Here is a 10,291-nt window from a genome sequence, read left to right as displayed (position 1 = left end):
TGAATTTCAAAGTGTAGAAGGTATCGAACTACATAAGCCCCAAGGTTGCAATTCTCTCAGTCATCAGTAACATCATTCACACCTTCCACTTCTTAGCGTCACCTCCTTCCAAACATCGCAAACTCCTCTTGCACCTTTCATCCTGATATTTTTCTCTGTAACATTTTCATCTGAAGCTGCACAACTAATGTGAATAAAGTTTGTGATGGTAAAAATGTGTTCACCTCCTCGGGAAACTGAATCACTTTGACACACACAAAGGGACACACACAGGGATATACACCGAGAGTTACAGAGGGCAAGGGTTTGTCTCTCAGGAGAGACAAACGCCCAGAAAGCAAACATGACACCAAGTTTTGCTTCGTTTCCACTGCAGGTTTTGTGAATGAACAGAAAGAGGAAAATGCCCGCTTGTTTTGATGGGTTTTATTCAATGTAACCGATAATTAACTCTGTAGACACAGAGTTAAAACCAGGAATAATGAGAAGCAGGAAACCCCAATGGATTTGGACTCCATCGTCTAAACCACTCGACTACGATGACTGCCCCTATGCACAGGGTAATTTTGTTGGTATAAAATTATAGGCGGCCACAGCAGAGAAGGAGGACATTCGGCCCATTGTGTCCGTGCCAGCTCATGGAAAAGGAATTCAGGTAATTCAACAATCCCGCCTTTTCTCCACAGCCATTTATATTTTTATTGTCTCTCCTCAGTGTTACTGTTTAAGTGAAACACGGCATACACCTGCTTTAACTGTGAGCTGGCACCTTTTCGACTAACAGGGCAATTTTAGCAGCAGTGGAATTTGAAATCACGCCTCAATTAAGAATGAGACCTTAAACCATAGACAACAACTACAGCTGCGCTACCAAGCTCATGATGCTATTCCACATCGCCTTGACTGGATCTGGACACAATCGCCTGAACCACTCGGCCACGATGACCGGTCCTATGGATAGGTTAGTGTTGTTGGTATAAAATTATGGATGGCTACAGCAAAGGAGGAGGAAATTCGGGCCAGTCTGTCCATGCCAGCTTATGGAAGAGGAATTCAGCTCATTCGACAACCCCACATTTTCCCCACAGCCATTTATATTTTTATTGTGTTTCCTCGTTCTTCCCATTAAAGTGAAACACCGCACACACCTGCTCTTGCTGTGAGCTGGCATCCTTTCGACCATTAGGACAATTTAGCAGCAGTGGGATTAGAAACCACGCCTCAATAAAGAGTGAAATCTTAAACCAGCACCTACAACAACTCAGCTGAATTACCGAGCTCAGGATGCTACTGCCCATTGCTACTGAAACAGAACAGCAACAATACGTCATAAGGCCCCACAAGCCTCCTCCGTCACTTAATAAGATCATGGCGGATCCCCAACCTCAACACCAATTTCCCACCCGATACCGATCGCCCTTCGTTCCTTAGAGTTCAAAAATCAGGAGAATTTTTGGATGTTTTTTCTTCCATTGATCCGAGAATTCTGTGGACACCTGATTGAAATCAACAATAATAAGAAGTACAGTCGGTAAGATTGGAACTTTCCTGGGGAAACCCCAGTGGATTTTAAAAGTATCGTTTTCACCACTCAGCCACAATGATTGACCAAGGCCCCAATGCTTTCCACTCAATCCTCAATCATCAGTAACATAATTCACAGCTTCCGCTTCTCAGCTGCACCTCCTTCCAAACATTGTGATCCATTTTCCTCAGGAACTGTTTCTATATTCAATATTTACCTGCTTTGTGTCCTCATTTTGAAAACAGCTCAGCTTCAATATCCAACACAAATTGAATTGCAAATCTGAAGGACAATCAGTGGAAAACAAGTCACTCAGTAACACAAATCCCATGGTGCTCATTTTCAGATTCACAACAGTCAGCTTTTCAATAAAATGAAGGAATTTGACAGTGAAACGATTTAGAAAGTTTGTGTGACTTTAATTTGTGACTCACTCACTCGGGTATTCTGTAAATGCTGTTCCGAGGTTTTGGGACCGGGATATAATGTACCTGCGTTTTCCTGAGCCTGTGCTCGGTGTATTGGGAGGTTTGGCCCGGGTTGGAGTATCTTGTGTCCCAGGGATGGGCAGTAACCCGCTGATTGAAGCTGCAGTCGCCGCTTTCTGCTGGCAGCGGGTGATTGGAGAGTGCGGGGCCGGAATATTGCTGCTTTTCTGCTTTTCCCTGTCTCACTCACTGTGGAGCTGAGGAAGAGGGAAGAATTGATGGGTTTGTTTGAATCCAATAACTTCATAAATTTCCAGTGTGTTGGATATCAGTGCATGGTAGGTCTAAATGTTTTCTCATTATATTTGAAATGAATATTCGAAAAAAAGCCGCTTACCTGGGAGCTCACTGGATAACAGTAGTGCCGCAACATTTCCGGGGTCTTGACATTCAGCTCAATTAGCCAATGACAACCGGGAACTGAGTGACAGTTAATGCTGAAAAAAAAGGGGAAGCTTCGTCCCTGGGTGGTCCCGAACCACCAACCTTTCGGTTAACAGCCAAACGCGCTGACCAATTGCGCCACAGAGACCGATGCAGCCTCTAGCAATGGTGTCATCGAGTTAAAGTTTCAAATTGCTGCTACAGGAATGACAATTGTTCTCTATCAGTTTTACTCTTCCAAAATAAAGGGCGGGACATTTATTGTGGATACATGGAAACAGTCTGATCCCACCCACTGCAGACACATCCGTGTCACCGGGAACCAGCTCTTCTACAACCGGAGACGACTCCCTTCGAGCCTTTCGGTGCCTTGACTGTTACCAAGTATTCTGATTGTCCCGAAGCTGATATTAGGTTTGAAGTCCTGATGTGCAGTAACGCGAATCCTTTCAATGCCTCTGATCAGTTAATTTCACGGAGAACATCAGAGTCAATGTTCCAGCATCTTAAAGAAGGGAAAGGTGCCTTGACTGTCTCTGGTCAGTCGGACAGTTCACCCTTCATTCTACTCTGATTCCGGTTCCCAAAGAGTTCCTAAAGATTCACAAAGCTGGAGACTGGGTTTTCTGTTTTGGTTCCTTCTCCATTTTCCCACCAGCTAACTGACAATATTTTCCAAAATCTCATCTCAATCCCTCAATGCAAGGCGCATCGTGTCCAGGGATGAGGAAATTCAGTTTTGTGGAGAGATTATAGAGACCGGGATTGTTCTCTTTAGAGCAAAGGCGTTTAAGTGGAGATTTCATGGAGCTGTTCGAAATAATGTGGGTGGTGCAGATAGGGAGAGACTGTTTCCACTGACGGGGGTCAATAACCAAAGGACTGGGATTTAAAGATAGTTAAGGAAAGACAGACTTGCATTTATACAGCGCTTTTCCTGACCAGCGGATGTCTGAAACCACTTTCAAGCCAATTAAGCACTTATTGAAATTAAAACAGAAAATACTGGAGAAACTCAGCAGGTTTTGCTTTCCACAGATACTGTCAGACCTGCTGAGTTCTACTTGCCTTTAATGTTTTTATTTCAGATTTCTAATATTTTGCTTTTATTGAAGTACTTTCTGAAGGAGAGTCATTGTTTTTATGCAGGAGCACGGCCGCCAATCGCTGCTCACAAACAAACAAAGCCAGGGACTTGACAATGCGCAGATCTTATAATCTTGGTTGAAGGATAAGCAGTGACCAGGACACATGACCACATCCTGCTGTCTTTAACATACTTCAATCTGCAAGTTTTGATGATGGTTGTGGCCAGTTTCGAACGAGGCAACTCTTCACACACGAGGTAAACATGATAACCACTGCCCTGCAGAAACAGGGGACAGGAGAAAAGCTCAATGGGCTTCACTAAAATGTTAAGCGGTGACGTCATGCAGCAACACTTTGAGTCTTTATTTTGAAGAAATGGAATTCAGCTGTTCTCTTTAGGAATGCTGGACTGATCCAATAATGTCATCATCAAAAGGCACAACTCCACAAAAGGCCCATAGTATCGATGTCAGTTTTCCACAAAGAGCTTTCGAGTTAATCTCAATTTCTTTGTCTCTTTCCATAACCCTGAATTTTTTCTCCCTTTCAAATCATTGTCCAATTCCCTTTTGAAAACTCTGAGTTAAGAGAAACAATATTGAAAGAGGTGCAGGAGCTGCTGCCGTGTCCATGCTCAGTGTGTGAAAATTAACAAAGGTTCCCTGACTCATTGAGATGAAGGGTTGGACTCTGAATTCTTTTACAATTATTCAAATTTTAAAAATAGTTGATTTCAAATCGAATTTTCAAAAAACAAATGTCTATTCTGCTCAATCATCTCCTCATTTTCCTCAGTCGATACCTTTTACCAACATTTCATTGAGCAAACACGCACAGTCACCACAGGGAAAAAAACACATCATTTGAAACATTGAAATAGTGAAACATTGAAATAATGAAGTTAATAGTGGAGATGATTTCTGTATGTTACAAAGTGCAGGATGATCTGATTAACTGGCGGAGTTGGTTCGATTTTCCCAATGACCTGTTCCTGCTCCTTTGCTTCTGTTCAATTTCCATGATAATACCAGTGAAGGGAATTAGGAACAGCCAATAGTAACCTGGTGGTGTGGCCAAGCGGTCTAATCCGCTGGATTAAGGCTTCAGTTTCTATAGAGGCGAGGGTTCGAATCCCACCACTGCCAAGCGGTGGTCTACCTTTTGGGATCTGCAGCAGCCCCTTTCAAACCGACAGATACCAGCTCACACTAGCGGAGTGTGCGGTGTTTTGTTTTGATAGGAAGAACGAGGAGAGGCAATATAAATATCAGTTGCTGTGGGGAAAATGCGGGGTGTGGAATTACAGTAGTTGAGTTGCTCTTCCAGAGGGTCAGCATGTGAACGACATGCTGAATGACCGTCTGATGTAGCCGTCTATGATTTTATACAAACATCATTAATGCAAATCCGGGGGTTGGATTTGTGACTGAGTGGTTAAGATGACGGGTTTTGAATGCATTGGGATCTCCACAGGTAGGCTGGAATCCTGCCAATTACGCTCCTTATCATTCCTGAATTTTAAAGTGTACCTGCACAATTAATTGTCCGAATAAGTTGCATAAAAACCATCTAAAACCTCCAGCATTCTCTAATTTCTATTCGTCTGTAAGCATTCACAAAAGTTGCAGCGAGCAATGAAACAAAAACGGAACCAGGTTGGTGTCAGGCTTGATTTCTGGGTGTTTGTCTCTCCTTCGAGACCATCCCATGCCTTTTGTCACTCTCGGTGTATATGTCTGTGTTTCTTCCTCTGTGCGTGTCAATTTGGTTCAGTTCCCCAAGGGCATGAACATATTTTTACCATCACAAACTTTATTCACATTAGTTTCAAATTTCACAGAGAAAAATATCAGGATGGAAGATTCGGGAGGAGTTTGCAATGTTTGGAATGAGGTGCAGCTAAAAAGTGGAAGATTCAGGGAGAAGCTTTCTTCTCAACACGAGGTATAGAACCAGATCTGGGAGGTATTTGTGTCAGTGTAAACAGTAAAGCCTCCCTTATTTCCCCTATATTTTGCCTTGCACAAACATCTCTCAGGTTCAGGCTTTGCCACCTATCACAGCCCTTCTCTCATTCCCTATCTTCACCTCTATATTTGTTCTCGACCTGTTGCACGGGTGACATTTCCAGCTCTGAGGCAGAACTCCAGCTGTCACTCCACTGATTCTGGCAGAGATGAGCGTCTTCTGTTTTTCATCAAGTAACAACTCAGACTCATTTTAACAGTTTTCACGAGGTCAGTAAATCTGCATTCCCTGACCGGGAATTAAACCTGAACCACAGCAGTGAAAGCGCTGAATCCTGACCACTAGACCACCAAGAAAGCTACTCATAAGCCTCACAACGTGGCTTATCTATGCTACCTGTGCCTTTTATTTTTGTGTCAGACCTCTTTCACCAGAGACACATTTCATAAGAACATAGGAACATTAGAAATAGGAGCAGGAGGTCGGCCATTCGGCCCCTCAAGCCTGCCCCGCTATTCAATAAGATCATGGCTACTCTGCCCCAGGCCTCAACTCCTCTTTCCTGCCAGCTCCTCATAGCCCTCAATCCCCGATATTTCAAAAATCTATCTACGTCCTCTTTAAATACTCTCAGTGAGCTACCCTCCACAACTCTCTTGGCTACAGACTTCCAAACATTCACTACCCTCTGGGAGAAGAAATTCCTTCGCATCTCAGTTTTAAATGAGTGCCCCCTGATTCTTTAACTATGTCCCCTAGTTGGAGGTTCCCCCATTAGTGGAAACATCTTCTCAACATCTATCCTGTCAACCTCCTCAGAATCTTGCACGTTTCAATAAGATCACCCCTCAGTATTCTAAACTCTAATGAATAAAGTCTTCACCTGCTTCACAGTTCTTGATAAGTCAACCCCTTCATCCCAGTAATCAGCCTAATGAATCTCTTTTGAACAGGCTGCAATGTCAATATATGCTTCCTTAAATATGGGGACCAAAACTGTACACAGGACTCCAGGTGCGGCCTCCCCAACACCCTGTACAGCTTCCCGATTTTTAAACTCCAACCACGAGCAAAACAGGCCAAAATTCCATTTGCCTTCTTCATTACTTAAGATTGGCGGGAGAATGGGGTTGAGAAACTAATCAGCCATGATTGAATGGCGGAGCAGATTCGATTGGCCGAATGGCCTAATTTCTGCTCCTATGCCTTATGCTTATGCTTATACTTGCTGCACCTTCATGCTAACATTTTGTGTTTCATGCATAGGAACACCCAGATCCCTCTGTACTGCACTTTTTTGGAGTCTCCCTCCAGTTAAATAATATTCTGCCTTTCACTTCTTCCTAGCAATGTGCATGATCTCAAACTTTCCTACATTAAACTCCATCTGCCAACTTTTGCCCACTGACAACTTATCTATACCCCCTTGAAGATTCTTCAAGTCCTCTACACAACCTGACCTCCCACCTATTTTTGTATCGTCAGAAAATTTGGATACATTTCACTCTGCTCCCTCCTCCATGTCGTTAATATAGATAGTAAATAATTGAGTCCCTGAGACTGATCCTTTTGGCACTCCACTAGTTACGTCTTTCTAATCTGAAAATTCCCGGCCCTCTGCCTTCTGTGTGTTAAATTGGGCTCTTTATATTGCAGGGTTTGTGTAGGGTAATAGGGATCACGGTCTCTCACACACGGAAAGTTTCCCCGCTACATTGCAGGGTTTGTGTAGGGTAATAGGGATCACGGTCTCTCACACACGGAAAGTTTCCCCGCTCGAAATGGGGTAGAAGCATTAACAGAATTCAGTGTGAGGAAAGGTTGCATCGTTCCCGTTTGTTGTTAAATAGTAACTGGATGCAACATTTCAAAACCATGTGACATTTATACTTCTCCAGGTTTTGAGTAATATTCTGAAAAATGCATGGCTCTGAAAAAAGAGAGAAAGATGGCGACGGATTTGCTTCAAGGTTGTTCGTACATGTGTGAGGTGTTGAATGAGCTGCTGATGTGCTGTGTCATCTGATGATTCTAATGTTAGATCAATTTCTCTGCCGCAGGGCTAAGGTTTTCAGCCGAATTGTACTTCCATAAAAAAAGGTTCGGAACTGCAATAAGACAGCAAAGTTTAATATTCTAGGTCGTTCTGCAAGGAGCTGCGTGTAGTTTTTGTAGTCCGGTGATTATCACATTTGCTTTACATGGGGAAGATTCTCTGGTTCAAAACTCACTGCAGAGCAGTAGAACTGGCAACAGTTGTGGAAAAATTTCTTGACGCCGTTGACAACCCAGATCTGTGTGACAATGAATGTTGATGGGAGGAAAAAACATTGGAAGCTTCGTCCCTGAGAAGCACCAAACTGTCAGTTCGTCGAACACGCTGATCTATTGTGCTGTAGGGACTAATGTAACTTTCCACGTTCTTTGCACAAGTGCAGCCGAGTCTCTTTGAACATCAGCACATCTTTCTCACCTTTTCAAACGTGTTCTGCTTTGTTGCTTTTGAAAAATTACTACGACTAACTGAGTTACTTCAGTCTTTACTACATTTTTCTCCGTCTTACATCTTGTTGTCCAGTCACTTCTGATATATTATAAAAACAGAAATTCCTGGAAAAACTCAACAGTTTTGAGTTTTCTCACAGACTTAGCGGTGAGGGAAACACTGTACACGTTTCAAGTCCGTATGACTCTTCTTCAGAGATGAAGGGAAGTAGAAATTGTTTGAATTCTCCTGTTTAAGCGGGGCGGAGAGGGGGCGGGGCGGGGCGGGGAGGGGGCGGGGCTGGACGGGGAGTGGGCGGGGCTGGGCGGGGAGGGGGCGGGGAGGGGGCGGGGCGGGACGGGTTGAGCAGGTAATTCTGGATAGAAGGTCAGCGATACGTGGGGGCTAAGGAGAGACTGACGAAGATGCCCCGGGCACAAGACAAAGGGGATGTTAATGGTAATGGTGAGGGCTGAAGAAGGTGCTGATAGCGGTATAAAGGTAAGAAAGCAGAATGTCTGAATAGCAGAACAAGGGTCAGCGCTCTGTGAAGAAACAACATGGAACGAGTAACAGATGGCCCTTTTGGGGGTGGGATGTGGGAGGGGGAGATAATTGGGGAAAAAAGATAGAAAAGGGGATAATAAAAAGGGGTGGGGTGAAATAATGAATAAATGAATGAATAATATGTTAATAAAATACTTTTTTATAAAGAGATTTTGAAAAGGGTGAAAATGGAGGAGAGAGTTCATGATCTGAAGCTGCTGAACTCAGTGTTAAATCCGGAAGGCTGGAAAGTGCCTAATCGGAAGATGAGGTTTTGTTCCTCCAGTTTGTGTTGAGCTTCACTGGGACATTGCAGCAAGCCAAGGGCAGACATGTGGGCATGAGAGCAGGGTGGAGTATTAAAATGGCAAGTGACAGGGAGGTCCGGGTCATGCTTGCAGACAGGCTGAAGGTGTTCTGCAAAGCGGTCGCCCAGTCTGCTTTTGGTCTCTCCAATGTAGGGGAGACCACATTGGGAGCAGCAAATGCAATGGACCAAATTGGAGGTGCAAATGAAGCGCTGCTTCACCTGAAAGGAGTGTTTGGGCCCTTGGAAGGTGAAGAGAGAGGCCCCTAAATGGCCAACTGTCATTGCTTATGTTGTTCTTTCACAGAGTGCTGATCATTGTTCTGCTATTCACACATTCTGCTTTCTTACCTTTATGCAACTATCAGCACCATTTTTAGCCCTCACCGCTATCATTAACACTCCCTTTGTCTTGTGCCCATAATATCTTTGTCAATTCCTCCTGACCTCCCCACCTGCTCCACCCCACCCCCTCGTAAACAGTATAAAAAGTGAACATTTCTGCTTCTCTTCAGCTCTGAAGAAGATCACACGGACTCGAGACGTTGACTCTGTTTCTCTCTCCACAGATGCGGTCAGATGCTGAGTTTTTCCAGCATTTTTAGTTTTTATTTCAGATTTCCAGCATCCGTAGTTCTTTAACTTAAAAGCAAAATGCTTCAAAAAGCAAACTTTTTCTTATATATTGTTCTGCGGTTTTTCAGCTTTCCACATAACTCGGTATTTTCAGCTAAGGACCAATCGTGGGCTCTAGTGAAGGTTGAACTCGCAACCCCTGGTTTATAAAACCAGCGGACCAAACACTGAGCTATGGAGCCACCGTCTAAATAGAGCACACGGGAAAGTCGACCATATTTAATAGACCGAGGTAGATGCTAAGTCCCAGGTGGGTGACATTTGATAGACCTGGAAATGTCTGAGAGGGAGAACAGTAAGTTAAAAGATGTGACATGAAAGCAGCAGAATTTGATGTGTGTCAGTTACTTTCAGTGATGAATTTCTGCCGTGTGTCGCCTTGTCAGTTTCACAGGAGCCGCAGGGATGAGATTGGCGGCACGTGGTTAAAATGAGGAATAATGTGAACTGTAGTCAGCAGGATTCAAACCTACAGGGGGAGACCCCAATGGATTTCCAATCCAGCACCGTAAACACTGAATTATGACCAACAGCTGCTCGCGAGCTCAAATGTGTTCTTATCAAATCAGGAATGGCTGCAAAATAAGTCAATCGGCCCATCGTGTCTGTGCTGGCTCTCTGGAAGAGCAGCTCAACCAATTCCACACACCCGCCTTTACTCCAACAACATTACATTTTTATTGCCTCTCCGTGTTTTTCCAAACAAAATAAAGGACCGCAACCCGCCCTATATTAAACTAGAATCTCCTCTTGTTCTCCGAAAGGGAATTCCTAAAGTGCCCGAAAGTGGGAATGTGACTTAAACTACGGCAGCGCTGGGATTCAGATCCACTCCTCCAGGGACTGGAAGAAACCCAAATCCA

General features: G+C 44.0%; 1 non-coding gene across 1 annotated transcript; it reads right to left on the bottom strand.

Annotated features, from left to right (window-relative positions):
- Positions 1-2,471: 2,471 nt before the first annotated feature.
- Positions 2,472-2,545, bottom strand: trnan-guu (transfer RNA asparagine (anticodon GUU)). The gene has a single exon. It is a non-coding gene; the product is annotated as a tRNA-Asn (tRNA).
- Positions 2,546-10,291: the final 7,746 nt, after the last annotated feature.

Source organism: Cetorhinus maximus, chromosome 23 (genome assembly GCF_964194155.1).
Source record: "Cetorhinus maximus chromosome 23, sCetMax3.hap1.1, whole genome shotgun sequence".
Taxonomy (NCBI): Eukaryota; Metazoa; Chordata; class Chondrichthyes; order Lamniformes; family Cetorhinidae; genus Cetorhinus; species Cetorhinus maximus.
Note: the sequence above shows the minus strand (reverse complement) of the source record. Positions and strands in the feature narration are given on the sequence as shown.